This window comes from Dufourea novaeangliae, unplaced genomic scaffold (genome assembly GCF_001272555.1).
Source record: "Dufourea novaeangliae isolate 0120121106 unplaced genomic scaffold, ASM127255v1 scaffold124, whole genome shotgun sequence".
In the NCBI taxonomy this organism is placed as follows: Eukaryota; Metazoa; Arthropoda; class Insecta; order Hymenoptera; family Halictidae; genus Dufourea; species Dufourea novaeangliae.
In genome coordinates this window covers 2,383,844-2,392,283 of record NW_015374010.1, presented here as the reverse complement: position 1 = coordinate 2,392,283, position 8,440 = coordinate 2,383,844, and positions in this window count along the sequence as shown.

The following is an 8,440-nucleotide window of genomic DNA, read 5'->3' as shown; positions in this document are numbered from 1 at the left end:
AAACTAAATTATCGATTGAATTACAATGTAATTGCGAACGGTTAATTTACGACATACGGAATATTGAATTACACGTGTGAAAAATAAATAAGACGTAAAATGTATTTATTGAATGGAAGATAAATAAATGCATCGATTTGTAATTTATAAATATATTTTATTATGCTCCATAATCGAAATTAATGCAATCAAAGATGATATTGATATATATATAATCCATTATACGTGTATTGTTTACCGTCAGACTAGTTTAATTCGATACTAATTTCCAAAAAGTTTGCCTGATTTGACGTACACCATAAAATGTGTGAAAACAGGTTTCTGGTGTCGGCGTCAGCTTAAAACGCATTTTAAATTCGAAATATCGTTCAGAATATCCTAACACCTACGTCAATTCCCGCAGTATTGCGTTCAAAACTGAGATTATACTGCCACGTTTCCGGAACTAAGAATTACACCGAAAACAAAAAAACGACCATTAAGAAATGGAAAAGTTTCAGTGTCAAGAAGGTTTCGACTGCCGTGTTATGTTTGAAAAACCGCGGAAAAAAATGCATTAACGAAGGAATATTCCCGGTTTTCCTGGATTATACAGTAAAATAGAGTTGTCACTATAATACAGTGTCATTAAGAAAATTAACGACATTCACGATAAACAGACGGTGTCGAGACAAGTGATTCCGTTTGAGAGTTCGTCGACAACGTGTTCGTCACACGTGTCTCTTGTGTTCGTTTAATATTTTATCCTGCACGAGTCGGCGAGCTTAATGAGAACATTTTTTTGCGACAGAATACATTTGCTTAATTCGGATGTTCCTCCAAAATTATGTTATTTTCAATTACCTACTGATTATTATGGCAGTACATTATGTCGACGATCAAGTTTATGTTCGACAAGCCATTTGTAGTCAATTAAATAAATCTGATGCCATCGTTGACTATTCTAGTCAAGAAAATTATTGCAAATTTACAAAGCCACCATGAATCTAATAAACGTCTGTATACACAACGTATACATACTGAAAACTTTTTTTCAATATCTTGATTTAATGTCTATAAAATCTTGTCAGAAATGAAATACTTGAAAAATGTATTTCACCCTGTATTTAATTTCTGACAAGACTTTCTAGATATTCTAATTTTCCAAATATTTAAACTTTCTAGTTACCCAAATTGAAGACCTGCAATATTAACTCTGTTTATGTCTGTTTATAGGATTATCGTTGCATATATCGTAGTATACTTTTTACTTATGTTACATTATGCATACCATACAAAATGGGGAAAAAATCTAGTTCGAAGGTGAATCGTTACGGATCCGACCTCGCGGAATTTTGTTCGATCGACTGTTCGAAACTTCTCCGACACGTCGGTAGATCTTTCAGATAAGATAAAAGTTATGCCATCGCTCATCTGAGAAAAAAGAAGGTAACAACAATGCATTAAGATTGTAGATAAAACCGTTTTTGTATGTTCTGATACCTTGATGGTATCAGAAGGCTGCAAATAATGACCGCACGATTCGTGCCTCGTTAAACGGAAAGGTAACAATTTAGTTAACCACCAGTGTTAACTAGCTAATTAACTACTAGATTCAACTATAAAGTTAACTATGTAAGGACAACGATGAATCTGACAGTTTACGAAAGTACGAATTTACGAAAGTAACAATTACAGTTTACAATTTACAACGGACAATTTTAAAGCAATATCATCGATTCAGTTCGTCGAGCACTGATTCGTATAATAGATATCCGTACAAACATGACTGTCGTTGTCATCCCTAGCGAAATTATTAGAAAAAAAAATTTCATTTCAAATGTGTCACAAGAATTATTTACACCGCAGAAGATAAGTTCACTTTTTTTATTTACTTACATAATTACTTTTCTATTTACCTGTATCGAATCTGTCAGAGCACAGCAAGGTTCTTCGTTGATGATCAACAAATATTGCACAAGGAAATGTCGTCTACCTTTACACCCAACAAACTGAATCACCGTATATTTATTCCGAGTAACTGTGTTATATTATGAACATGGTACAGTAATATTGGTGGAACTTAAACTATGGACTGTATTTAAGATAATTGCATAAAAATTTTACTGTTCCTTCTCGAGATGTAAACAAACATGTATGAAAAACTACAAGTTCCTTAGTCCATTCATCTTAGTTCTAAAAAATCACTTAAAAATGACTCCTCCGAGTGGAAATATCCCCTTCATTCATAAAACAACCGGTAGGAGCTCCTGTTTGTTCCATCTTTCACTATAAACGCACAGTAACCTCACAATAAACCTTTGAAACAATTTGTTTGTATCAACAGATGTAGAAATTAACAAAATTGTCCATATTTGGTCACAATCTGAGCTACGCAAACTGAATGGTTAAGCAAACAAAAAGGATAACGTTGCACAGATGTTAGTTTTATTGGAACTTGTCTGACTTCTGATTTGGTATGACAATTACACAAGTCTGTGTGACTATTCCACCACGTCGATTTCCACTGGCTATTAGTGTAACCGAGCACGAACGTAATGGCGACAACAAATGACCATAAATATACACGTTTATGCTACTATGTCGGGCCTACTGATTCGAGAGTACGATTTGCATGAACCTTTAATAAATTATTCCGTTGCTTGTAGAATCGTATATGCGTAATGCGCCTTTATAATGCGTGTATCTAGCATACGGTTGCTCGAATGATAGCAATAAAAATAATCTTTCGAGTAATCTGACGTTTAATTAGAACTTTATTCGTTTCATTTGTTAGTTAAACAAATACTTCGAATTACGGTGATTGATGAAGACGTTCGAAGGATACGATTTCCTAATTATTTTGTTCAAGGGCAATAAATATAGTCATTTGATCATTCTTGATCGGGTATTGTAGTCCCTATTATAATTGAAAGATTAGAGATTGTAAAATTAAAGTGAACCGTAGTAAACAGCGTTTCCCATTCACCTGTGCGAAATAACACGGAATTTTACTGAATTTAAATTCACAGTACTTATTCGAATCGTGATCAGCCACTTATTTCCCACCAACTTGCTACATTATTATGTTAAATTATTTATAATTTGCATAAATAGTACTCCCATTTATTTACAAATTCATGTACATTTAATGGGCGTGCTTTTATGTAAGAATAATCTTTATGCAACTAGTGAACTTTCGACTATCCTATGGTTCGAACATTTCTTGTTCGCTGTATGTATATATACACGAAAATAAATTCCACATTTTCAACTGACATAGCTTATTTTAGAGCAAATCATAATCTACTCTACATTTATGTTTTGCTCTACTACCCTGACAGCTCCCATTACACTGTCTCGAAATTTTATTACCAGTTCGCCCAATTGATCCACGTGTTCACATAGAGGTAAAATGAAAAACAAAAGAACGTAGCTCACCTTCAAATATATACCAATGAGAACCAGAAGCTACGATACACGAAAGTTCCGGGTGGACGAAGAGCTTCGAACCAACACAAAATCGGATGTGCTATTTTACTCGTGCCGCTGCACCACGTTAATTCACATTAAATTAGAACCGTGTCTGGCAGGCCACGTGTGTTAGCCAACCGATCGTTGCTTACAGAGGATCTTATTTACATTATCAATAAAAAAAAAGCGCGCGCTGAAAATTCACTGAAGGATCCAGAAATCATTCGAGGACACGAAAGCGACACTACGATATGTTTCTTGAAAATTCAGATTTCACAAATGTTGCACTTAATTCGTCCCCTATGATCAAAGGTATTAATAAAGCCTTCCTGCGATTCGAATATATTCCTTGATCTGCTTAGCAACGACTTCGAACGCTTCGTCGAGTATCCGACGGAAAGTTCGAAGACGTGGGAAAGTTCCCGACGGAACTCGAATCTCTCAATGCACAAGCAATCTGCGTCGCGACAGAATCAATCGATCCGCTAAGTATACGACGAAATAAAGTATATATATATATATATATATATATATTGTAACGCGTATCGATCGTAGTCTGAAATCGAGTGCCAATTAATCGTCGATCAATGAGTGGATTAACAACTTTTAACTAAAGTATACTAAATAAGTATAATAAGTGAAAACTATAGCATTGTAAATCATCGTAGAAAGTGAATCAGATACAGTAGAAAGTGGGTTATCCGAGTGTCGATTATTGTCGGAAACGTTGACCATTCAAAATACCCATTAACGGTACACAATGAGTCACAAATGTTTTACTGAACATTGTGCAGTGTCTTTTTATTGGCATTATCATGTATAGAAATTGATGATTTCAATTGTGATAATATTCAAGGGTGGTTCAACGTGCGTAAAGATGATCTAGGATATAAAATTGTGGACGAAGATGTTATTTCATCTATTTTTTTTTCGTGACATATGTGAAATTTAGGTTCTCCCGGATCAATTATATCCGAAAAACCGTTCATACAAACGAATTTGTCTCCCTGTATTGGTTTGGATAATCGAAATTCTATTGTATTTTATTCGAAAAATCAAATCCACGATTCACCCTCGTGACAAATGATTTGTACTAGGAAAGAGAAAAAAGTGTTTGGTTTCGAGAGAACCATGTTAGGGCAAACACAACATTATAGTGTTGTCGAGCGGGATAATATTTATGTTAATGAGGAATCGGTGGAAATTTTTAGTAGAAAAAACGATGGAATAAAATCACAAGTTCCCAGACTAGCTTCGTAAACGAATGCTCGTCAACCGACGCTGGAATTCTCCATGATCGTGTGCGACTTCGAAAAAACATTTTGTGTATACGGAAGCCCAGGGACATTCTTGTTTTTCGATTTCCGATGACTTTCGAATGTAAACAGAAACGAACCGATTAAAAAAAAAAAGAACGCGACAACACACCGAATATAGTGTCTCGTGGATCCCGATAGATCAGATCTACCAGTTCGTTCGTCGACGCAATTTAATTAATCTTATGAATATTTAATGTTCGGGTGTACAGTTAATGTTTTGCGTCCCCGGATTTCCGAGATCGAGAATTTTTTTTTTTCGAATTGTTTGCTCACTTCTTGTCTTCGCTATACATCCGTTACATTGCTGCGCGCTGGACACATCGCAACAATTTAGTCCAGATAAAAAATCCGACGGAAAAAACGAAAGGTAAAAAACTGTTATTTTATGTTCGTCGAATTAGAATTCGCGTGCTGTTTTTATTTCGACTGCGGTAAAAAGCGTTGCAACAGTTATCTTACGGTTAAACGGATTTGTATTCCACGATATTTCTATTTCGAGACAGGGGCAGAAATTTCTATTTCTATTTCTAACGGGGATCACCTAGTGAAGAGTGAATGATGTTAAAAAAAAAACAATGACATATGAAATGAATGCTTAATAAAATGATTTTTCATTCTTATTTTGAGGTACATTCGAATGAACATGCAAAAAACTCCATTTGCAAGTCGTGGACTAAGCATGAGGAGGCACGATGCTGAATTCTGCTTTCCATGCTTCCAGGAACATCAAAAATAACATAACTATAAAAACTTTTACTGTGTAACATACAAATTGTAACTGCATTTGTTATTATAATTATTATACAGCGGACCTTATGCATTCATGGAGCGCACAGGTGTGCTAAACCGAAACTAGTGGAGCTCTAATCTTACTTGTGATTAAACAGTATTTCCTGTGATCCCGATTTTCATGAAATGATCATTAAGAACAGGAATTTCCAATATAATATCTCACATCGGATATTTTTTTTTATTTACTTGATTGTTGTTCGATTATTTGAGTATTCGAATATTAATATTCAACTGCATATGTATTCGATTATTCGACTATTCGGTTATTCATTTATTCCAATATTTCAGTATTCGAGTATTCGATTTTTCGAATATTCGATGTTTCGAGTATTCGATTATTATCCCTTACCGATTGGACATACGTTAAATATAAATAAAACCAACATTCGTCCCTGTCCTTTTCACGTACACTCAGATCCGAAACCTGGAAACTCCAATTTTCGACGACGAAAACGACGTGATTTCGCGGTTTGAGGTGTCTTTACCCACTTTTGGACGTAATATGACAGTGAACGAACATCGTCCGCCGTTAATAAGCGAGTATCGCGTATCCAAACGTTATGAACGATAATTACATTAAAGTTGAAAATTATGGTACCAGCCGCATGGTCGAGGTCGTCGGACGAAACAAAGTCAGATCCCCAAGGGTGAAACAAATAGCCGGGACCAAGAAAGGGGCGATGACACTGTGTTTATACGTAGAACACATCTTTCATAAGTCTGTATTTATAAACGCATTAACATTCTACCGACCATTTGCGGGGCCGGGTTTTCTGAATTCGGCATGGCCTTGGGGCCTCGCATTACCGGAAAAAGGTTCTTGACTCCGAACTGGTTCAAGCAATTGTCCGAGATCTCACTCTTATTTTCGCGGGCCCACTCTAAGTCAATCCTTCGGACCCTATTTTTTGACACAATGCGAGAGGACAATGAAAGCGGACCTGTGATTCGAGTTCTCTTGTTCCGGAGAATTTTGCATAAATTCCAGGAAAGTGGTAGCCAGACAATTATTCTGCGTGCTCATAATAACAATTACCGTTAATATATCTTCCATTGAATATTTGTTTTATTTATTTAATTGTTCTTGGATTATGCTAGTATTCGATGATTCGAGTATTCGATGATTCGTGTATTCGATGATTCGGTTATTTGATTATTATCCGTTACCGATTAAAAATAGGTTAAACATAAATGAGAAAAGTATTCGTCCCTGCACATGGGACGGAACAATGAGAGCGGGCCGTGATTCAAGTTCTTTTGTCTCGGAGAATTTTGCATTAATTCCAGAAAAGTGGTCCCAGACGAATATTCTACGTGCTAATAATAACAATCACTAGGCATTCATGGGGTTTTATAAAGCTGTTAGAATGCAATGTACGGGTTCTGTAGGAAAAGAAGTACCAAAGCAACATAGCGATAGCAGTGTAGAATACATAAATGATAGCAATAACAACAAACTATTTTAGGCGTTATCGTTGGATTGCGGATATTTATGTAAAAATTTATATGTATGTACTAATTTACAGAAACTGGACTCAAATAGAAATTTGTTTACCTTATTGAGGGTTCTATCAAGCTCAAAATAACATAACAGTTTCATTAAACGTGAGGAAAGTTTTTACTGTATAATATATTAATTAAAGACATTGGTTATATCCACAAAATGTGTTAATTGAAGTTTATTAAATGGATAGTGCATTGCAGGAATAAAATGTCTGTACTAAATAAAGGACTGTATAAAATTTGTAACCTGGAAGAATTCCCACAGTAAATCACGTTCTAATGATGTACAAAAAGAGAGGCTGCGAACACGTTATGAATTCATTAAACTGAAATTCAGAAATTCTTTACGCACAACATCCAAGAATACAAAAAACGCCTCCAAGTGATTTATATTCGCGAATCAGGATTTCCTTGTACTATCTGTACTTGCTACATACCTACTAAAATGTTTGCGATATATTGTATTTAACCATATGAATTTATTATTTGTAATCTACTAGATATATCTTTTAACAGTACGAGACTTGATAAATTTAAATTGGCCAGTATTCAATCTTATTGATGTAGTAACTAAGTAACACCTTTTACCATAAATTTTCCTTAATTCCTAATCTTTGCTGCTAAACCTTAATCTTTCCTTTTATTGTCTCTAGTTTATTTCCTTATATTTTGTTTCTTTTCACAATATTATGACATAGTTCAGTTTATCCTTAGCCTGGATTTTACCTCGTTCCTTACACATTAAATATATTAATATTAGGTTGAGTCATTTGTGAATTGAGTTTCTTCATGCAAATATTAACGTTTGCAGACTAGTTTGCAGAAATTAAAAACCAACAATGATTTATTTACTTTGTTAAGAGTTCTATCATCTTTAATAGAAAATAATATCCTTAATGAACTTTATTCAATTTATTACCACATTAAATTTTGGACAAATGTGTGAGCTATAGTAGTCTGGTCATAAGTAAGAAATCACTATATCACGTAAGAAACCATTTATCTGAATTAACGTCAATTATGAATTGTCTTACGAAAAATTATTATTGACTCAACCTAATGTTCCCCATTCCAGACTAAAGACTGTATAATAATAATAGTATATAGAACGAGAAGCCATAGGAAGATCAAACTTATCTTGAACTCTTTCAATAGTTGTTTTAAGAGGCCTCGCAATAAAGTTTCGAGAATAATTACGTTCCCGTCAAAGTACATTAACTCCACAAAGTAACGCTGATTTTACAGAACAATGAACGAAAAATGTCACGATCAATGGATCCGTCGATGAGATGCGTCAGCGCGTACAGTCTCAAAGGGATCACTTCGAAGACCATTCAATTCTCAAATAAAATTTTTAAATAAATTATTCTCGC